The sequence below is a fragment of the Sinocyclocheilus grahami genome, unplaced genomic scaffold (genome assembly GCF_001515645.1).
Source record: "Sinocyclocheilus grahami isolate Dianchi unplaced genomic scaffold, SAMN03320097.WGS_v1.1 scaffold17.1, whole genome shotgun sequence".
NCBI lineage: Eukaryota > Metazoa > Chordata > Actinopteri > Cypriniformes > Cyprinidae > Sinocyclocheilus > Sinocyclocheilus grahami.
This window is the reverse complement of record NW_015505196.1, coordinates 3,724,685-3,736,271: the sequence shown is the minus strand read 5'-3', so window position 1 is coordinate 3,736,271 and position 11,587 is coordinate 3,724,685.

Below are 11,587 nucleotides of genomic sequence, written 5' to 3'. Positions count from 1 at the left end.
TGAAATTCAGTGCAGTCATGTATCGTGATACGTATCGTATCGTGGCCTCTGTATCGTGATACGTATCGTATCGTGACTTTGCTGGTGATACACAGCCCTAGTGTCTACAGTCAGTTTTCTCTTTTAGGTCTACTACTGTTATGATGAAGCAACCGTTTAAAGAGAATCTTGCTAAGCAAGTTTGATCATGAACATGTATAATGCCAATTAAAATTAATCAACAGATGTACAGTAAAGATAACTCTGCAATTGGCATGTGATGGCCAAGCATTGTTTGCATACTTGTGAGAGCATGTTTTTGGCCTTAGGGTAATCACAATGTCACATATGCACTTTGAGGAATAAGACTTGTGAAATTAGTGCATAACATGGCATGTTATGTTGTTATATTTATATGAATTTTTATCTTAACTCATTGGCTAAATCACCAGGACTTTCTAAGCAAACCAAGTTCATCACTTTCTCTTGAAAAAGTCATCTTGACGGAGCTCTTTGAAACCAAGAGTTCTCCAACTAAAACATTTAGTAAGATTTTTTGTCTTAGTTAAATTATTTAAATTAATACTTTTATTCACCAAAGACACATTAATTGGTCAAAATGGACAGTTAAGACATTTATGTTACAAAATATATATATATATATATATATATTTCAAATAAATGCTGTTCTTCTGAACTATACATCAAGGAGTCTTTTTAAAAATGTATCAGTTTGCCACAAAAATATTTAGCAGCACAACTGTTTTTCACAATAATAATAATAATAATAATTGTTTCTTGAACAGCAAATCAGCATATATATATACAGGGCTCCAGACTGCGACTAATTTTTGTGAGCGGTCGCACTGGCGCGACCACCGCGTTGTCCATCTCATAAGCGCTGCCATTTCTGTTGCATTTGAGAAACATTAAACGGCAAACGAAAGCGAAACTAAACCGCGCTACGTTTCAGCTGTGCAGCACGGACCGTTTATCAGCTCGGACGGCGACGCAAACAAATTGTTTGCCAAAGTTGAATGGCGTTTGAATTCGCCGCACAATGATAAGGTTGCTGCGAGATCTAGTGAGAATCATTCAAATTCTGCACAGAATTCTCTGTTATAAACAGCGCTGACACAGGCCAAAATATACACTTATGTAAAATAAAATAAAAAAACATCAAATCACAATTATAACCAGCAGTGTTGGGGGTAACGCATTACAAGTAACGCGAGTTACGTAATCAGTTACTTTTTCAAATAAGTAACACAAGTTACTTTTTTTTCCAATTTATTGATTGACAACTCTCCTATCCCCATGTTGAGAGAAATCAGAAGATGTTACTGTAGTTCAAACTAAATATGAAGTGCATGAATTCATCTCACTCACAATAAAAAAACAGATTCAGTATTCCTCAAAATGAATAAAAATAATGCAACTCAGAATATGATGCAAACCTGCAATAATTAAATGTTAAACAACACAAATATCCTTTATGTATTTAATCCCATTCTATTAATGCCTTTGCTTCTGACCTTCAATGATCCAGTTCAACCATACTAATAAGCAAAAATGACTCTAGACAAACATTTGTGTGTCTTTTTTTTATTGCTGAAGTGTGTTGAAATGTCTTCTGCACTCTACTGTACGGACGTAAATTTACTTTCCCTTCAGCCTGAGGCTTATTCATTTCACGTTTGGTATGAAAAGGCTTTTAAATATTTGCCAAAAATATAACTTTTTTATTTTAAAAACAAACAAGCAAGCCCTGTCCAGATTTAAAAAGTAACGCAAAAGTAACATAATGCATTACTTTCCATAAAAAGTAAATAAGTAATATAATTAGTTACTTTTATATGGAGTAATGCAATATTGTAATGCATTACTTTTAAAAGTAACTTTCCCCAACACTGATAACCAGTATATGGCAGCAGAGTAGCACTTGTTGGCTTATTAGTCATTCATTTCTACTTTTTCTCTATATTTTGAAATTATAAAATCACTATTATAAAATATCAAATAATCAAGAAATCAGATTTTGTGCCTTGAAAAACAAACGTTTCTTCAATTTGCTACTAAATCACACATAATCACTGAAGTTGGTCTGTTCCATATCCTAGAAGAATAATGGTACATTTAATAAGAGTGGAATATATAATTTTAGATTTAGCACCTATTACTGTTGTTATTAAAAGTAAATTTTGTATGCATCTTAACTCAAGCTTAGTGTTTTACTGTCAAATCTGTATAAATAATAAAAGAAAAATAAACAAGAAATGAACATGTAATATTATTAGTAACTGCACTTATTAATGCAAAACAATAATAATTTTATGATTAAATTATCTATATTTTAATACTCCCGCACACCACCCCCAGCGCTACCAAATCTGCTCCTGGCGCCACCATCTGTAGAAGTTAGTGGTGCTGGTGCCACTGCTCTCAAATGTTAGTCTGGAGCCCTGCATATATATATATATGGTATTTATATGCTGACTAAATACTTTTTTCCCCACTGTATATATGTGTGTGTGTGTGTGACCCTGGACCACAAAACCAGTCATAAGGGTCAATTTTTCAAAATTAAGATTTATGCATCATCTGAAATGTATACATAAGACTTTTTGATGTATGGTTTCTTAGGATAGGACAATATTTGGCCAAGATATACTATTTGAACTATTTGAAAATCTGGAATCTGAGGGTGCAAAAAAATCTAAATATTGAGAAAATCGCCTTTAAAGTTGTCCAAATGAAGTCCTTAGAAATGCATATTACTAATCAAAAACTATGTTTAAATATATTTACAGTAGGAAATTTACAACATATCTTCATGGAACATGATCTTTACTTAAAGGGTTAGTTCACCCAAAAATGAAAATTACCCCATGATTTACTTACCCTCAAGCCATCCTAGATGCATATGATTTTCATCTTTAAGACAAATTCAATCGGAGTTATATTAAAAAACATCCTGGCTCTTCCAAGCTTTATAATGGGAGTGGATGGTAGCCCAAAATTTGAAGTCCAAAAAATTGTACCAATCCATTATAAAAGAAGTCCACACAGCTTTTGTGTAAGAAAAATATCCATATTTACAACTTTATAAACCTTAATCTCTAGCTTCCGCTAACTGTCATACGTGCGTTCACGAGAGAGTGGCGTCCAGCGGATGACGTAGGCGTAGCGCAAGCTCCGGTGAGAATATGCTAGTCTCGCGAGAAACAAGTCTTGGCTTATATTGAAATGCTCCATATATTTTTCTTTACAAATCCTCGTTTTTTACTACTAATTCGTGACCGGTGTTTTGTTTTGCTCTCTCCTCTGCGCTTCCACGTTCGTCACTTCCGCGTTTGTCACCGCGTTTGCTTACGTGCTAAGTCCTCCGCTGGATGCCACTCTCTCGTGAACGCGAGTACGACAGTTAGCGGAAGCTAGAGATTAAGGTTTATAAAGTTGTAAATATGGATATTTTTCTCACACAAACGCATCACGTCACTTCAGAAGGCCTTTATTAACCCCCCGGAGCCGTGTGGACTTCTTTTATAATGGATTGGTTAAATTTTTTGGACTTCAAATTTTGGGCTACCATCCACTCCCATTATAAAGCTTGGAAGAGCTATAGGATGTTTTTTAATATAACTCCGATTGGATTTGTCTGAAAGAAGAATGTCATATACACCTAGGATGGCTTGAAGCTGAGTAAATCATGGGGTAATTTTCATTTTCGGTTGAACTGTCCCTTTAATATCCTAATGGTTTTTGGCATATTTTGGCAAAATCAATCATTTTGACCCATACAATGTGTTTTTGGCTATTGCTACAAATATACCCCAGCGACCTAAGACTGGTTTTGTGGTCCAGGGTCACATGTAGGCCTATATATATATATATATTTCACAATATTACTGTTTCTACTGTTGATTATATAAATGCCATCTTGGTAAGCCTAAGAACCCTCTTTCAAAAGCATGAAAAATCTCAACCCCACACATTTAAAACAGCAGTGTTTAGTATAATATGACTAAAAACTATACCACATCCTTCAGAGTTCAAGGAAAGACAGAAGCCCAAATAGTTGTCAGATAAGACAGTTTATCATTTCCTTTTCCTGTTGTAAAATAAAGAATACAAGGTAGACATGAATCATGAATGGCACAGCTGATCACATGATGAAATGTTCTGCTCTCAGAAGCGTTTTTTTAATAACTCTTTCACATTCCCTTCACCCCACTTCCCCCACCGTCTGTTTTGTGCCATTTGAGGGAGGCTGTTCTCAGTGCATTAGCTATGCACAGAGGCCTAGTTAAAGTGAATGGCTGGTTAGGCAGGCTTTGTGTTGTTTGGATGCCGTTACTGGGCTCAGACAAAACCAGTCTCTGTTTATCTTCAGTGCTCCCTCTCTCATCCTCCACCGGAGGAAGTGTCCTAATTCTGCATTGTCTCCCTCAGTACTTTTTCACGCTCCAAAAGAAGGGAAACCCTCCATACACAGAAATCAAAATGCTGTTGTAATTTGACCATGAAGCCAAATTGTTGCACGATTACTCCTCCTGTATTGAAATATGTATTTCAATATCTTTACAAATTTTATCACATGACCACTGCTTTACACCCTGTTTGTTATTGTTGCATTACTGTCAGCAAGGACTGTTTGTTCTGTTCTGTCAGGCTCTGGGAAGTACAAAAGTAAGACATGTTTGTCAGGCAAATTTCCAACTCTGGACTTGAATAAATTGAGTTTAAGGTGGTTCAAAGAAGAAATATCCTGATGACTCATTTGGAGCTATTTTTAGACCAATAAAAATGAATTGAGTTTCTGATGTATGGGACATAAGGCATTTAAAGATAATTATGAGTAAGACATTCATTGTAAGAACACGTCTTCCCATTTTATGAAGCCACATATATTGCTTCCAATATCCCAATGTTTTAAAATGAGGACATAAGGAATTAATTTTCTAGACTAGTTAAACTACAGTCAAAGGGGAATGGGTTTAGTTATTAAAAATACAACTATTCAATCTTATAATTTATCATTTTTAGCAGATTAAATCAGGTGTTTTTTGCTCACTCAGAAACAGTCTCACAGTAATCTCACTAGTACACAGCTGAGCTGAACACAATCAACATAGTACAGGCCGGACTTGAATGGGTGAATCATTTTTGTGAATTGTTCGTTTAAATGAATCGTCCGAGTGATTCAATCAGACTTTTTAACGCTTTGAGAGAGAAGGGAGCGTTTAAATCGACTTTCCAGCGCTAAAGATGAGAGAGAGCATTAAGTGGGCCTGTTTGATTATTCCCTCAGCTGAGCTGAGACATTAAAAACAGCGGTGAAGCATTTGATCTCTAGCTTGTTACCAGAAGAGCTACAATTTAAAATGCTGAAAAAATTTATTATTTGCTTCGCTACTTTTAGTTATATATTTATCAACTAATGCTTTCAACTAATTCCTTTTTAAAATGAGAAATGCTTGGGAAAGCCAGTGCTTTGGAATAGGATGATTGACTGCATTTCAGGATCAAATGCATAGCGTTTCATTTCGAAGATGTTTTAGGTAGATTAAACATTCAACCATTCTACTTAATTTGAACTTGGTCAAATTTAACTGCAAGGATACATTTGCTATTTTTTGTTGGCCAAGAATCCCATCTGGTGGGTGCTCATGTCCACCGAACACTCGCGTCTCCAGCATGTGAAGGACCCAATAAATCCACCGGCCATGTTCAAGTGTTTGTGGTATGACTTTTGCACCCGACGAATTTTAAACATCTGTTTGAACTTCAATAACAGGAAGACTGTGTTTTTTCCCATGAAGAAGATTTAGAAAGTGAATCCCCTCAAAAGTCACTGTTGACGCAAAACCCCATCATATTGTTCCTCAGAAATCTTGCAGCTTGTTTTCAAACTCGTAGTGATGGTCAAATGCATTACAAAGTTTGATATGCTGGTTAGGTATGTTTTGACACTGGGATGCTGATTTAAGCTGGTCCTTTGCTGGTTTATGCTGGTCCTTTGCCAGCACATGACCAGCATAAACCAGCAAAAGGACCAGCATTAACCAGCAAAAAGACCAGCATTAACCAGCAAAAGGACCAGCATTAACCAGCAAAAAGACCAGCATTAACCAGCAAAAGGACCAGCATTAACCAGCAAAAAGACCAGCATTAACCAGCAAAAGGACCAGCATTAACCAGCAAAAAGACCAGCATTAACCAGCAAAAGGACCAGCATTAACCAGCAAAAAGACCAGCATTAACCAGCAAAAGGACCAGCATTAACCAGCAAAAAGACCAGCATTAACCAGCAAAAGGACCAGCATTAACCAGCAAAAAGACCAGCATTAACCAGCAAAAGGACCAGCATTAACCAGCAAAAAGACCAGCATTAACCAGCAAAAGGACCAGCATTAACCAGCAAAAAGACCAGCATTAACCAGCAAAAGGACCAGCATTAACCAGCAAAAAGACCAGCATTAACCAGCAAAAGGACCAGCATTAACCAGCAAAAAGACCAGCATTAACCAGCAAAAGGACCAGCATTAACCAGCAAAAAGACCAGCATTAACCAGCAAAAGGACCAGCATTAACCAGCAAAAAGACCAGCATTAACCAGCAAAAGGACCAGCATTAACCAGCAAAAAGACCAGCATTAACCAGCAAAAGGACCAGCATTAACCAGCAAAAAGACCAGCATTAACCAGCAAAAGGACCAGCATTAACCAGCAAAAAGACCAGCATTAACCAGCAAAAGGACCAGCATTAACCAGCAAAAAGACCAGCATTAACCAGCAAAAGGACCAGCATTAACCAGCAAAAAGACCAGCATTAACCAGCAAAAGGACCAGCATTAACCAGCAAAAAGACCAGCATTAACCAGCAAAAGGACCAGCATTAACCAGCAAAGGACCAGCATAAACCAGCAAAAGGACCAGCTTAAACCAGCATCCCAGCGTCAAAACATACCTAACCAGCATATGCTGTTTTTTTCATCAGGGTAGGAGGCTTGTAAACGGCAAAAATACGGCCAAGACAAATTATAGGACATTCAGCACTCACATCAATGTTAGGAGGGCAACTTGAGTCTGAATGAGTGAGATTCAGAAAAGAGATGGTGCTCTATCTAGTGTCCATGGCAGATAAGTGATTATTGAATTATTGCATTTAAAAAAGCATGCCAGTAATGTGCCAAAAGCTTTTTGTCATTAGAGTTTAGACCTGGAATAGTTAGATTCCTAAAAAGAAGTTTAATTATAATATGAAGACTTTCTTGAAGCCATGATCAATACCTCATGCCTCTAGGGAGGAGACCAGATACAGGGTTTAAATAAAATTCGCTTCTGTTCAGGCAAGTAGTTTTATCTGGTGCCACAAGGAGGCAGTGTATCTGTAACTAATGACTCAACAACACAAAGCAGCTCAAATTCAATACGCCATGATGTGCACAGCCAAACTCAGTTCTGTCTTCATCAGCCTCACTTTTTCTCTTAACATTTTCCTCTAGCACACATCGATAACACTTAGTGTGTATTCACAACAACAGCCTTTCAAATTTACCTGTATCAGAGACTGACTAATAAAAAAACCAGTGAACACATTTGAGAGAATGATTATTAGCATGGAAATGAGTTTGCATTTGGTCAGGAGGAGTCTTTTTAGAGGACATTAGTAGCTTAAAAATCAATCTAACAAGTCATGGCCACTCATCTCATCATGTGCCGCAACGTCTTATAGTCCAATTCGATTGCATGTCACTAAGCAACTTGACGATGAGCTATAAATTAGTTTTGTATCTATCCTTTAGACAGTTTTTAACTGGTTAGCCTGGGAGACAGGTTAATGTGTGCAGAAGCCAACATCTCAGTCTTGAACCAGTTTTAATTGGTGAAACATACAAGATACATACAAGTACCTCATAAATCGTGATTACGACAATCAACAGAGCATGGGGAACAATTAAGGCTATCTCATAAAGGCTATCAGCTGCATTGACCTCCAAAAAGCATAGATCCAAAATAAGCCTGATTTTGTGCATGAGCATATATGTAAAATTAATTTAGAGGGACGAAATTGATGTTTGACATGTAAAAAATCGAAATGAAAAATCATTATATTAAAATTGACAGAAATTCAAGTTTTATTACAAACTGTAGCTCAGTAGCTTGATTTGTCAGTAGAAGACATTGTTCAGTCTTAATTTTTTAAAGACAGGAATGTCTAAAACATGTCTGCTGCTCTTATTAATCAAGTCTAGTGTTGGATCTGCTTGAGTATAGAGATGGATTACACTAGCATGTCTATTTTGTGAAATGGTGTGTGGAAGAGATCAAAGTGCTCACTTTCATAAACAATGTTCAAGTTTTATGAACAAAATTCTCTGTAAGTATTACATGTACACATTCAGTAAGAAATGGATACTTTTAATGTGCAAGAATATATTAATGTGATCAAAAGTGAAAGTAAAGACGTTTAGAATGTTACACATATCTGTTTCATATAAAAGCTGTTCTTTTTAACTGTCTACTCAAAGAATCATAAAAAATGTGTCATGGTTTCCATAAACATATTAAGATGCACAACTATTTTGAGCACTGATAATAAAAATAAATTATTCTCGAGCATCAAATTAGCATATATGATTTCTGAAGGATCATGTGACACTGAAGACTGGAGTAATGACTGCTGAAAATTCAGCTTTGCTTCACAGGAATAAATTACATTTTAAAATATATTCAGATAGAAAATAATCGTTTTAAATTGTAATAGCACTTTATAATATTACTGTTTTATAGTATTTTTGATCAAATAAATACACCCTTAGTGAGCATGTAGACTTGTTTAATTTTAAAAATCTTAGCAAGTTATGTATAAATCAGATGAAATCTAAAAATTTTGTATGATAAACTAAAACCTCAGAACTCTCACACATGCCCTTGTGACATTCTGTGTAAATGATTCTGCCAATGTCTCAGCAAACTTTAAATATTGTCATGACTTGAATAATGCAACACATTGATGTCACATTCAAGTAGAAATGACAAAGAAAACACCATATAACTAGCCCATATGACTCCACATGGCACTGTTTTCTGATTTTATGTCTACCAAACAGGCATGATATTCAATAAAAACATACGGTCTGCCTTGGCTATAAAATGTCATTGCAAAAGACACATCAATAATACTGTCTGTCTGGTCACAAGACATGGAAGAGCCGGCATTTGACATAATTGATGTCAGATCTGCTGCATCAGATTATTTGTGCTAAATAAGTCAAGTCTATATTGAACATGTCATTGCTTTTTCTAATCTATTTTCATGTTTGTTATTTATCAACATTTCTGCAAAAACTGTGCTCTATCAATGAATATCTTAATGTTTCCTCCTCTCCCCTTTTGACTATCCCTCCTTAGTGAAAAATGAAAGACGTCAGAGAGAGAGGACCAGTGTTTCCAAATATTCCCACAGGAGGACCCCACCTCCTCCTCCCCCACCCAGGGTCAGAGGGGGCAGCAAGCGGCCCCCTCTCCGTGTGCGAGGTGCTCTTGATGTGGACGGGATCCGATGTGATGACCTTGGTGGTCGGAATGGAGAACTTGGAGACTTGGAGAGGGTGGTTGGCGATCTGAAAACCAGCAAAGGAAGAATGAGAACAGGAGTTTACCAGACCTCAGACCGAGCAGAACTGCTGCCTGTGAAAAAGCGTATTGATCCAACTGCAAAAACAGCAATTAAACCTTCAGTTAAAACTTCAAGCAAGAAGAATAACCACAGCAAGAACAATGCCACTTTTGTCTGATCAGACAATAAAGAGGCTGAGCTTTGTAACAATTAACAATCTACTACCTTGATAGCTTTTTCCAATGCAGCAGAAAACAGATGATTCAGGACCTTCACCTGCAACCGTTTAAATAACTTCTAACATGGAGCTTGTAGTGGATTTTCACATTTGTTTTTGCTGTCAGTTACTGGGCTGCTAGAATGTGCTTATAAAGCACATAAACCTATATAGATGTGACCTGTAAGGAGCTGTTTGGGACTGAGCTGGACTGGCACGCTATGGATTGCTATAAGACTTCATCTATTTTACTTACGGACATTAATGTCAGGTTCAATGTAACAGCACTCATAATAAAGCATAATAAGGTGTCATACTACTAATACTTGTCTCTTGCTTGATGTTTCCTCCTTGTTCTACTGCCAATGAAGTCTTCTATGCTGCTGTCTCGTTAGACAAGGTAACGCTTTCTTGCGTCTCTAAAGTTCACACACGTAATTTTAATGGGTACCGTTCAGCGCTGAAAACCGCTCATTGACCTGAGGATGTGAAGGTACTGCTTTCTGCCAAGCCGGATTTCAGGGATAATTGCAAAGAGGAAGGAGATACTGAAAGGGAAAGACCGATGGAAGGAAAAGATCAATACAAAATGCAGCAGGTATTCTAAGGACATGCAGTGTTTTCATTTGCTACACCACAGCGAATGTATTAATGATTCCTGCACTCTGACACAGCAACTGTCTTGAATAAATATGAATTACTTTTCTGTCCCAGGTCAGAGATTTGAATCTCTTAATGTGCGTTGATCACATTAGTATCAGTGTGCATTGAGGAATTTAAATTTCATTCATAAAGGAAGATTTTGGCTGCTGGGTGGCAACTTCTGATTGGCATTGGTTTTCCTTTGTTTGTGGCCACTGTGTCCTTGAGCAAAACCTGATGAAACCCAAGTTGCCCCAGGGATGCTAAACATTACACTTCTGTCATTAACTCCCACCCCTTCCTTTTAGGGCTTTTTTAGGAATTATAATAACTTCTAAGTATTCATTTCTCTCTTTGTGACATTGCTTTTATACAACAGTTCAATAAACAACAAGGTAATTGCAACATATTTTAATAGCAATTTGTAACTATTTTCATTTTGTCAAATTTGTGGCTAATTTGTCTTAAAGGGGTCATATGATGCGATTTAAATGTTTCCTTTCTCTTTGGAGTGCTACAAGCTCTTGGTGCATAAAGAAGATCTGTAAAGTTGCAAAGACTGAAGTCTCAAATCCAAAGAGATATTCTTTATAAAAGTTAAGAGTTAACCACGCCTACCTAAAATGGCTCGTTCTAACACGCCCCCACATATCTACATCACTATGTGGGAAGATTTGCATAACGCCGCCCAAATGTTCACGCAAAGAAAGAAGGCGTAACTTTTACTCTCGCTGTAGTATTTTTGCCGCCGTCATGTTGTGAAGAGCTGTGTGTTTCGTTGTGAAAGCGAAACTACTTTGTTTTTTCTTCCAAAAGAGGACGATATCCGCTTCGTCATGCGAGCTGATCTGTGCTGGTCGCTGAGGGAATACATCAACTTAGTGCTGTGGGTCGCTGGATCGGCTTTCACCGTGCACGAAGCAGAGTCCAGTCCGGGGTCATCACATGTGGTTGCCGCTCCTTCGTCGAATCCGCCGGCCGCACCGTTCTCAACCCCGCTGCCTCTGCTCACTCCACTCTCAGCTCACGCTAGGCCGCCGTGTTTTACGTTGTGAAAGCGAACCTACGTTGTTTGGTCTTCCAAAAGAGGACACGACTACAAATCAGTGGTTAAGTTGTATTTAC